The 12,273-nt window shown below is 40.3% G+C and overlaps 1 protein-coding gene across 4 annotated transcripts in view; it reads left to right on the top strand.

Moving 5' to 3' along the window:
• Nucleotides 1–12,273, top strand: part of EXTL3 (exostosin like glycosyltransferase 3) — a 162,981-nt gene that overhangs the window by 45,337 nt on the left and 105,371 nt on the right. The gene's annotated exons all lie outside the window — the stretch shown is intronic.

Genomic DNA, 12,273 nt, shown 5'->3' with positions numbered 1-12,273 from the left:
CTACTCCCTTGAGGAGCCACAGTCTCGGAAGCTCACAGAGGCAGCTCTCCCCTACCCTATGGGGTCGCTTGAGTCACCATCGACTCGATGGCACTCTGTTTTGGTTTCGCCAAAGCTTTAAATCTGCCATGAGATGAGGAAAAGCCCACAGGAACCGGCATCCTCATTCTACTAAACCTGTGTGTGTGTGTCATTGTTTTCTTTCACATTTAATTGTTATGAATAGAAGGACATTCACCTGGTTAATAGAAAGTACCTATTTTAGACAAGCCATAGTCTCCACTCTGTTCTCCATCCATTTTTCCTTCCTCTCTCCCTGAATGCACTCTGGATACTTATTAAAAATGTTGGGTGTGTACCTTGAGTTTACTTATGAATTTTAAAGTCAGTACAAATAAATTCCATATATATATATATATATATATATATATATATATATATATATATATATACATGCCTTTTAAATTTAAAAGAAGTGTCCCTTTCATCACTTTGCTGTGTGTATATACATACACATGTGTGTGCATAAATATATAATATAGCTCAGATTTTAAAAAAAAATTCAAACATTTAAGCTTGCTTCATTCATTTTTATACTTTGAAAATATTCCATTCTATACATGGAGCATAATGTATTTACCTGTCCCCCAATTCAAGGATATTTGAATTGCTTCTGATCTTTTGCTGCAATGATTAACTTTGTATGTATGTTTTTCTTAAGTGTAGCTGTAGGATACATTCCCAGAAATCAAATTTCAGGTCAAGGGAGATACTCATTTGTAATTTTGATCTCTGTGGCTTTTTTCTCTCCAGAGGGACTTAGATCCATTTATACCCCAGCAGCAAAGTACGAGGGCTGGTGTCGCTTGGAGAGGTTTTACATACTTCTCAGAGGTTGCATGGATTGTTTATCAGCTGTTTTAATTTGTATATGTCCCCCCAGTTGTCCCCTCAGTGTTGTCCCCTCAGGTCAGTGTATTGGAGCAAAGGCCAAACATGCTTCCATTTTTGCATTATGAATATAACATGGCAGCTAGGAGCACAATAAATACTAGTGCTCTTGGTATACTTTAGGAGAATAAGCCATTAAACCTTAATGGGAAGAGGATCCTTTGACTCAGTTGGAGTCCAGGTGCACTGGTCCCCCGCCCCTCGAGTTACCAGGAGGTCATGTAGTGGTTATAGAATGAGACCTAAGGTAAAGTGTTGACTTGGGCTCACAGCAGATTCGCTTAGTACTCACACGTCAGCCTTTATCCTCATCGCCAACTGCTGGTCACCAAACATCAGCAACAGCCTAATTGCATGCTTGTGCTGTCACTTACTTTCCTCAATGCGTGCCAGCACCTGCCCCAAAGCAAGCAAGAGAACAAAGGGCTGCTTTGAAAACACGCTTTCTGTCTACCACATATGTAAACATGGTCTCACTATATTTTAGCTTGCCTCTATCCGAGTGGCATGATGAACTAATTGTCTCTTTGTTGTCTCAGCTTCTACTGGTCGGATTCTGTCATATGTATTATGCCAGCGGTCTTCAAGATTTTTGGCATACATATCCTTACAATAATTATGCCAAATTACATTCCCCTTCACCATCTATCAGTAGACAGACATGAGTATCTACAGGGCAGTGGTTGTTTATTGGTAGAGTTCTCACCCTCATGAGGGAGACCCCTCACCTCCGACCAGTACACTTTACTGCAACTGTGACCTGCCTGTCAGTAGAAACTGGTGGTTGCTGCGTCCAAGTTTGTGTGTTGCCGTGATAATGAACAGGTGTCATGAGAGCTTCCACACTGAGATGGGCTAGGGCAGTGGTTCTCAACCTTCCTAATGCCACACCCTTGAATACAGTTCCTCATGTTGTGGTCACCTTCCCCAACCATAAAATTATTTTCATTGCTACTTCATAACTGTAATTTTGCTACTGTTATGAATCAGGCGACCCCTGTGAAAGGGTCATTTGACTCCCCCCAAAGGGGTCGTGACCCACAGGTTGAGAACCGCTGGAATAGGAAGACGAGCCTAGTAATCTACTTCTGAAAATCAGCAAATGAAAACACCTAGGTCACAATAACCTGATCCACAACTGATCATAGGAATAGCTCAGGACTATGTAGTGTTTCCTTCCATTGTGTGTGTGTGTGTGTGTGTGTGTGTGTGTGTGTTCTCTGAGTTTGGAGCTGGCTCACTGGCAGGTAAGCACAACCTGTGTGTATATGTGAATGTGACTGTGTGTGTGAATATACACATAATAGTTACATCTACCTCTATCTATCTATCTATCTATCTATCTATCTATCTATCTATCTATCTATCTATCTATCTAAAGAGGCCTGGATACATAGTAGATTAAGCATTGGACTGCTAACCACAAGGTCAGTGGTTCAAACCTACCAGCCTCTCCACGGATAAAGGATAAGGCTGACTGCTCCTATAAAGGTTTACAGTCTCATGAACCCTAAGGAGCAGCTCTGTTCTGTCCTTTTGGTTTTCTGTGAGTCAGGAGTGGCTCGATGACACGGGGTTTATCTCTCTGTTCTACTCTGGTCATCGAGTCAGAACTGACTTGATGTGAGTGAGTCAGTTATTTGTTCCTGAACGTGCAAGGAGGAGCCTTGTTGACCTGTATTTTTAAAAAGTAGATAGCAACCCATCACAAGGTTGGATATATAGCAACCCCCCCACAGGGGGACAAATAACAGAAAGGTGGGTGAAGGGAGACAATGGACAGTGTAAGGCGTGAAAAAACCATAATAATACATAATTGATCAAGGATTCACAGGGGCGGGAGGGTGGGGGAAGGAGGGAAAAAAAGAAGAGCTGATACCAAGGGTTCAAGTAGAAAGAAATTATTTTGGAAATGTTGATGGCAACATACGTACAAGTGTGCTTAATACTATTGAATGATGGATTGTTAAAAGATTTATCAGAGGCCCCCCAGTAAAAGGATTCATTAAAAAAAAGTAGATAGGAAGGGAAAGAATTTTGTTCTAGTACTATCTTTTGATTATTTGAACTCACTCTGAAATCATATTGATCTCTCATCAAAACATATTTTCAATGCCTTCTCAGTTTTCGCTCTCCTAGGTTCTCTTTCAATGGAAAGCAAAGAATAGGAAACTATCCAGCGTACAAAAGTATGCTTTCCTCAGTCAGCGCTGGCACGCACGCCGGCATCTCCAGCCTTCTTTCTATATCACGCTGCAGATTAGGGGCGCACTCCTCTTTGGTTCAGGGGGGGGCGGGGGAACACTATTCCCTTTCCTTCCAGGGGAAGGAGGAACCGGCTCCTACCTCACAGGCAAGATCTCTGGCAGATGACTCGTTGGGAAGAGTAAGTCTGGACCTTAACTATCTGAAAACCAATTCCCTTAAAAACCTCAGTGTCCTTAGACCACTTAGAAGGTATCCATATTCCCTGGTTTGGAGACCTGTATTCCTTGCAACCCTTAATTTCTTTCCTTATCCAAGGCTGCGTTCTCAAACCCCCCTCAGCTGACCCGGTCTCCGAGAGGGGCTGTGGTTATCTCCTTTCCGTCTCTCTAACAGGGCTCAGGAAACAGCTCTTATTAACTTGGCTGGCCAGACACTTCAACTCGATATCTGACTGAACCCTAAAAGTTTGGCTGAAAACTCAAGAATTGGGCTGTTAGTAGACAAGTTATGAAGAATATAGACTCATGGGATATGAGGAAGAAGATAAATGAGAAAAGTACTGTCTTATATTTAAAGTACAGGGGGATTTTAAAAAATCATTTTATTGGGGGCTTGTACAGCTCTTATCACAATCCATACATCCATCTATTGTGTCCAACACATTTGTACGTATGTTGCCATTGTAATTTTCAAAACATTTTCTTTCTCTGTGAGCCCTTGGTATCAGCTCTTCATTTTTTTCCCTTTCCTCCCCCACCCTCTCTCCCTCATGCACCCTTGATAATTTATAGATTATCATTTTTTTCATGTTTTAGACTGACCAATGTCTCCCTTCACCCACTTTTCTGTTGTCCATACCCCTGGGAGGGGTTTATATGTAGATCAGTGTGATCGGTTCCCCCTTTCTCCACCTACCTTCCCCTTAACCTCCTAGTATTCCTGCTCTCATTATTGGCCTTGAGGGGTTTCTCTGTCCTGGATTCCCTGTGTTTCCAGTTCTTATCTGTACCCAGGTACATGCTCTGGTCCAGCTGGATTTGTAAAATAAAATTGGGGTCAATAGTTGGAGGGAGCATTAAAGAACTAGAATGTATGGATTGTGATAAGAGATGTAAGAGCCCCCAATAAAAGTATTTTTTTAAAAATCCAAGATGGATTGTAAGAATCAAATGAAAAATGTGCGAGAAATTTCCAGTGTTGTGCAAACATATTAAAATGAAAGCACATGACACAATGGATGGACGTATAGATTGTGCTAAGAGTTGTATGAGCCCAAATAAAGTGATTTTAAAAATTAAAAAAAATAACTATAGGAAAGTAATACAAGGGGACCTAATTTTAGCTCCATTTTTTTCTCTTAGCTCTATCAAAAAATTAAGAGAATGTGTCTTGCCTTGAAGATATGCATAAGGGTTTCTGTGCAAAATCATTCAGCTGGGTGGACCACAATAAACTGGATAACCTTGAGAAGAATGGGAATTCCAAAACACTTCATTATGGTCACGAGGAACTTGTACATGGATGAAGATGTGGTAGCGTGAACAGAACAAGGGAATACTGAATGATTTAAATTCAGAGAGGTGTGTTCCTGCTCACAGTACTTATTCAGTCTATATGCTAAGCAAATCATCAGAGAAACTGAATTTTATTAACAACCTGGAATAAGCAGATGACACAGCCTTGCTTGCTGAACGTGAGGAGAACTTGAAGTACTTAGTGAGGAAGATCAAAGATTGTAGCCTTCAGTATAGATTATGAATCAATGTACAGATGACCAAGATTCTCACAACTGGACCAACAGGTAACATCATAATAAATGGAGAAAAGGTGAAAGGATTTCTTTCTGCTTAGATCACAATGTTCCTGGAAACAGTAGTCAAGAGATCAAAAGACGTATGACATTAGGTAAATCTGCTGCACAAGACATCTTTAGAGTATGGAAGAACAAGGATGTTACTTTGAGGACTAAGGTACACCTGAACCAAACTATGGTATTCTCCATTGTCTCATTTGCATGTGAGAGTTGGACATTGAATAAGGAAGACTGTAGAAGAATAGATGCATTTGAATTGTGGTGCTGGAGAAGAATGCTGAAAGTACCGTGAACTGCTAAGGGGACAAACCGATCGATCTATATAATGGCAGAAGTAAGGTCAGAGTGCTCCTTAGAGGCAAGGATAGCAAGATTTCATATTACATACTTTGGAGATATTATTAAGAGAGGCCAGTCTCTGGAGAAGAATATTATATTTGGTAAAAAGAGAAAGGTCTGCAATGAGATGGATCTCACAGTGCCTGCATCAAGAGGCTCAGACATAGGAACAATTGTGGTGCTAGGGCAGTGTTTTGTTCAGTTATACATGGAGACATTATGTGTCGGAGCCCACCCCATGGCACCTAACAACAACAACAGCAACAACAACAACAACAACATGTATTTTGTGTTTGCATTTAAGTTAGCTCTCCAAACTCTCAGTAAGAAATAAAATTACATTTGCTTGCACACATACTGATTTAAGTCATGAATATTTTCAGAAAAGTGAGTGTGACATTTAAAACTCAGATAGATGTTTTATTGAATGATGGGTAAATGGTCACTTTACCATGAATCTAAAGAACCGTTTGGTGAAATCTGATGGAAATATAGTGAGAGAGAGAGAAAGCTAATACTAGAATATGTTATACATGTATGGGGTCTATGAGAAACACTTGTGAAAAAGCGGAAACCAAATAAATCAGCTGAATAAGAAACCAAATAAGCAGGCTTTACTCCCTGCCATCGAGTCAATTCAGACTCAGAGAGACCCTATAGGACAGGGTAGAAGTGCCCCTTGTGGGTTCTTGAGACTAACTCTTTATGGGAGTAGAAAGCCCATCTTTCCCCTGTGGAGCGGCTGGTGATTTCAAACTGCTGGCCTTGTTAGCAACCAATGCATAACCTCTACGCCCCCAGGATTCCTAGAAGGGGTTTACTACGAAACGATAAACGTTTACTTGGCCTAAGGAGTCACTTGGATTCAGTTATGACAGATCAACCACGGGCAACAGTGCACTTGATGAGACGTGAGACTGCATGTGGCTGGGAGTTAGGATGGGAGGTTCTATACTTGACTCTGCATTAAGAGGCTATGATTGTGAGGGACATGCCATCTGAGTGTTTTCTTGGCTCCAGGGGAAATGTTTCTGATCATGAGCAAAGACCGACTTCGTGGTAATATAAGATCCTGAGTTTAAGAGACAAGCTCCATTTGGCTCATGGTGGTGGTTAGGTACCATCAAGTAGGCTGTGACCCATAGCAACCTTATGCACGACAGAATATAACACTACCTGGTCCTGTGCCAGCTTCATGATAGTGTTCATGCTTGATCCCCTTGTAGCAGCCACTGTGTCAATCCATCTCGTTTAGCTTGGTGTATAATTACTCAGCCAAAATAGAAGATACACACATTCAGAAAGATTTCTAATATAAACATTGCAAGGGCATCAAGAATTGTAAGGCGTTAGCAAGAAAACTTTTATTTTCCATAGAGCCCTCTGGATAACTAGTACTCTCATAAAGAGTTAAAATCTTAGAAACCCACAGGGGCAGTTCAACCCTGCTCCCCAGGGTCGCCTTGAGTCGGCGTGAACCCCAGGGCAGTGAGCTTGTTGTTTTTTAGTGAATCCTAGTGAGTTGCATGTTGAACTGCTAACTGCAAGCTCCCAGGGAGGAAGGTGAGGCTTTCTGATCCTATACAGATTTAGTGTCACATCCAAACCCCAAAGTGCAGTTCTACACCGTCCCGTAGGGTTGATATGCGTCAGAATCAACTCGATGGCACTGACTTTGGCTTAGGGAGAGCCAATAGTATCAAGAGATACGTGTGGAGAACTGACAAGATTAAAGGAAAGGTAGATGGCCAAAGTTTGAGTCTGGTACCTGATATTTTAGCCAGCACCAGGAAGGGCAGACATTTTCACAGAGTCTTGCGATCTCACCAGAAGAATGCAACTCTGCGTCTTTTTTGCATTGCCCTGAACATCAGCCAGCAAATCTTTTTCGTTGGAATACTTGGGGCTCTCTTCAGCTCAGGGGAATTTTCTCTTCTTATATCTTTGGCGATTTCTTCCCTCTCATTATTTCTTTTTCTCTTTAAGCGAAGTGCCTTGTGCATTAAATATAGCTAAGCAGCAACTGAGTGTTGTGTGGGTTTTAAGTTTTATGATTAAACTAATATTGTAGCACCTGAATCTATTGTTCACGATTGTCTTTTGCTTTCTACATTTTTGTCTGTTTGCTCCTTTCTGAGAGTTATCTTTTACTTCGAGATCATAAGTGTGGTCTTTACCTGTGCATCTTATATAATAAATTCAATCTTGCTATTGGATTAAAAAATCTTTCATCCTATCTTAATTAGCACTCTTTTTCATTATTTCATAAATTGGTTGGCGTCTTTAGCTGCAGGGCACACACTAAAGTGGAGAATACAGAAGTCCCAACTTGCCCAGCGACTCAGTGCTTGCCACCCAGCTTCAAGCTTCCAGAAGCCTCTTTTTCAAGATCAGTTCTCCTCCCCCTCCCCCATGGGGCTTGGGCTGTGGTTTCTTCATCTTGCTCTTACTCCTACTGCCTCCTGCCCCTTAGGCCTTCTGATCGGCTGACAGAAGCCTTTCTTATTTTGTAATGCTGTTATTTCATCTTTTAAAAAATAAATGAATCATTTCATTGAGGGCTCTCACAGCTCTTATAACAATCCATACATCAATTTGTACATTTGTTGCCATCATCATTCTCAAAACATTTGCTTTCTACTTGAGCCCTTGGTAGCAGCTCCTCATTTTCCCCCTCCCTTCTCCCTCCTCCCTCCCTCATGAACCCTTGATAGTTTATAAATTATTATTATTTTGTCATATCTTACACTGTCTGACGTCTCCCTTCACTGACTCCCATCAGTTTTTAAACTGTCTTTTTCATCATTTTAAGGGAGTCTTGGATGGTAGCAAGTGAGGGTAGTAGTAACTGCTACTAGCCTGGTGGTATCGTAGTTACTTATTCTGTAAATTGCAAGGTCAGCAGTTCAAAACCACCAGCCACTCCTCCGGAAAAAGATGAGGTTTCTACTCCCATAAAAGAGTTACAGTTTCAGAAACCTACAAGGGCAGTTCTACGCTATCCTATAGGGTCACTATGTGTCACAGCCAACTCAGTGGAAGTGATTTTTTTTCTTGGTTTGAATGAGAGAGGGAAGTTTCTTATACTCTGTTCACACTGTAAACAGAAAGGCTCTTCCCTTCTTACATGATACCCCAGGCCTCTCAGTTGGGCTCCCACTCTCTAGCTCATCTCATTGCAATAGTTCGTGCTGTGAGCCCTCTCAGGCGCGCCACAGTAGAATTACGCACTGTCCACATAACTGGTGTTATGCCTGAACCTACTTCTGTAGCACCTGTGCCAGTCTCTCTCTCAGAGGGTCTTCTCTTTTGGTTGGCCCTCTGCTTTACCATTGAGGGGCAGTGAAAAACAGAGGACGGCTCTCATTGTCCTTTGCTTTCTTTTGTTTATTAGTAAATCATTTTATTGGGGGCTCTTACATATAACATAATAATCCCTACATCCATTATATCAAGCAGACATGTATACACGTTGCCATCAACAATTTCAACACATTATCTTTCTTCTTGAGCCCTGACTTCTTGTTTGTTACTTTCATGAGTGTTGAGTATAGATCCAAGTAAAATGAGATCTTAAAAATAAATAAATAAAATGAAATCTTTTACAATTGTAATCATTTCTCCCTTTATCATGATAATGTCTGTAGGTCCAGTGGTGAGGATTTTTTATTTTAACATTGAGTTGTAGTCTATACTGAAGTCTGTCGCATTTCAACTTCGTCAGCAAATGCTTTAGGTCTTCTTGGCTTTCAGCAAGCAAGGCTGTGACATCTGCATTGAGCCTTCCTCCCATCCTGATTCTGTATTCTTCTTCATGTAGTCTAGCTTTTAAATTATTTGCTCAGTCCAGTTTCAACAAGCAGACTGAGAGTGTATGCCTGATACACACCTTTCCTGGTTTTAAACGTCACAGTGTTCCCTTGTTCCATTCAAACCACTGTCTCATAGGCTACATTCATACAGGTTCTCCAGGAGCACAATGAAGTATTCTAGAATTCTCATTCTTCTCCGTGTGACCCACAGTTTGTTGTTATCCACACAGTCCAATGCCTTACCATAGTAAATTTTAAAAAGCAAGTTTTCTAGTACTCTCTTCTTTTCTGTCATGAACCGTCTGAGATGAGCAATGATATATCCCTTGTTTAATGTCCTCTTTCTGAATCAGGCTTGAGTTTCTGACAAACTCCTTTTCGATATACTGCCACTGCAGCTCCTTTTTTAATGCTGTCAATAAAAATTAACTTCCATGTGGTATCAATGACACTGTTTGATCACTTCCACATTCTGTTGGTTCACCTTTCTCTGAAATGGACACAAGTCTGGATCTGTGCTAGTTGCGTGGTCAAGTAGCTAGTCTCTGTTTGCTGGCATAGACGAAGGAGTGTTTTCAGCATCACGCCAATTGTGCTGACTTTGCTTTGTTCTGTGACTATTTATGCTCATTACTGATAGTCTAGGGTCCCTGCCTGGATAGCTACCACGCCAAGTAGCCTGTTTGTCTAAGCTTATATGATCTCTCTGTATTTTTCCTAGTCTTCATGGGTAACATTTCCTAAAGATTTGCTATTCCTTTGGAAGACAGAACTGAATTGGGATTACTTGTGGCTTTGTGGATAGATCACAGTTCTGTGACTTAGTAGCTGTGTGACTTTGGTCAGGCCACTTTAAAATACCTGGATCCCTCAATTGTTAACTATTAATTGTTATAGCTCACCAAACAGAATTTTTCATTACCATTATCATTATTTTCCCCAAAACCTGGCAATTTAAGACTACTATATAATCACTATTTTCATACACTCTTTGCTTTTTTTATGACATGTCTAAGTCCAGTAGTCGTAGTGCTGCCTTAGTAACTGAGTGTCAAAGAAAGTTTTGCCCTCTCACCAATTCTCATTGTTTGCACAAACAGCATTTAGTCACTTAAGTTTTTAATCTGTACACGTCAACAATCCATGTATTTTATTCTAAAAAGTGGTCCTATACATAGATATTTTCATTTCTTAATAGCATTTTAAATTCTATACCATTGGCTAAATTATGATACTATCAATAGAATTACCATATACTGTACTCCACGGGAGTGATTTATAGTATTCCCCCATAAAATGATAACAATGTATCTGAGGAGCCCTAATAGTGTAGTGGTTATGCATTGGGCTGCTAACCATAAGGTCAGCAGTTCAACAATACCAGTCACTTCTTGGGAGAATGACAGGGTTTTCTATTCCCGCAAAGTGTTCCAGTCTTGAAAACTCACTGGGAGCAGTTCCACCTTGTCTTATAGGGCAGCTATGAATTGGCATTGACTCAATGGCCGTGAATTTAGTTCAAAGTAGAACAGAGACATATATCAACTATAGATATATGAATGAGTTTTGAGCTATCACTTAATCTTAAACCCTAATGTGAGAATAATTTCTTCTTATGACATGACCCTACTAGCTTCTTGCCCTCATTAAGAGACCATGATACAGATGCTATATCAGAGTGTGGTGAAGAAATCAGACAATGTGTGAATATCAGAAAGAATTGAGTCTGGGGTCTTACAGACTTGTCTTAAAACAAGCAGCCACCCAAGTGAGGGCTCAGCCAAGTCTGCATGGAAGAAACACACCAACCTGTGTGATCCAAGGATTGTAAATAATAAAATCCAAAACTGGAGAAGGGAACAGTATTAGAGCTTAAATTCAGAGAACCCAATTGGCAGAAGGCTGTGGATGACAGTGGAAACCCAAATCAATTTTCAGAGTTCCCACATGGATTAAGCCACTGGAGAATCCCCTTGAACCATTTACCACATTGACCCCTTTCTACTCATTTTAAATTTGTTCTAGTTTATATTATTTTCTGTTTTCTTTTGGATTGAGGTTTTTCTATGTTCTATTTGTTTTTTGTTGTTGGGAGTTTTATGGTGTTTTTCTTTTTTTCCAAGAGATTTCCTTTTATTTATTTTATTCTAACAGTCTTATTGACATATAATTCACATACTATACAATTTAATGCCTTAAAAATATTTAAAAGAGTTGCACAATCATTACCACAATCAATTTTAGAGCATTTTCTTAGTCTTGTACTTATTATTAGCCTCCTATTTTTCAACAACCTCCCCTGCTATAGCCCTAAGAATCTGTTAGTCCAGTCACTGTCTCTACAGATTTACCTATCCTGGCTTTCATATAAGGAAAAGCATACCAAAAACAAAACCCCAATTACAATAACAAAATAAAACACAGAAAAACTCAATCCACAAGATAACAGAAAATGATAAAGACTAGTCCAAATTTAAAATACATCAAAAAGGAGAATAAGGGACAAGGTGTGACGTTTTAGCCTATCTGCACCTGCACTGACCCATTTTTTCGTGCACTCTATCTGACCGCAAGGCCATGCACAGTTTCAACTACTGCTCAGAGGGCATTCTCTGGAGGTTTTACCCACGTGAGGACCGTACAGATGGATCTGGGGCTTTCACTATCACCCGTCACCTTCTGCAAACCAGGTGTTCAGAATTTAAGCGCAAATACTGTTCTCTCTTCCAGTCTTGGATTTTATTAATGATCCTTGGATCGGTGTGTTTTTCTTTATGTGAAATCCAGGTTAGGCACATCTATAGAGATGGCAACTGGATAGTTTTCTAGGGTCATGACAGGGGAGACTGGAGGGAAATAGGGATCTATTAGTGAATACAAAAATGAAGAAAATATTTTAAAACTGATTGTAGTGATGATTGCACACTTTTTTGATGTGTTTAAATCACATGGTATGTGAATTATATGTCAATGAAACTTAAAATTTTTAAAATTAGCATTATTTTGACCTATAGGGACACAGCCTGGGGCAGCTGAAGCTAGTCCCAGCAGTACTACATAGCCTGTGAGTAACATGCAAGTTTATCTGGCCTTGGCAGGTTCACAAGCATTTAGCAAGTCGGCAACTTTTAGCGTGGCCGTTTTTCCATA

This window comes from Tenrec ecaudatus, chromosome 8 (assembly GCF_050624435.1).
Source record: "Tenrec ecaudatus isolate mTenEca1 chromosome 8, mTenEca1.hap1, whole genome shotgun sequence".
In the NCBI taxonomy this organism is placed as follows: domain Eukaryota; kingdom Metazoa; phylum Chordata; class Mammalia; order Afrosoricida; family Tenrecidae; genus Tenrec; species Tenrec ecaudatus.
The sequence above is the reverse complement of the archived record's forward strand: the minus strand, read 5'-3'. Positions and strand labels throughout refer to the sequence as shown.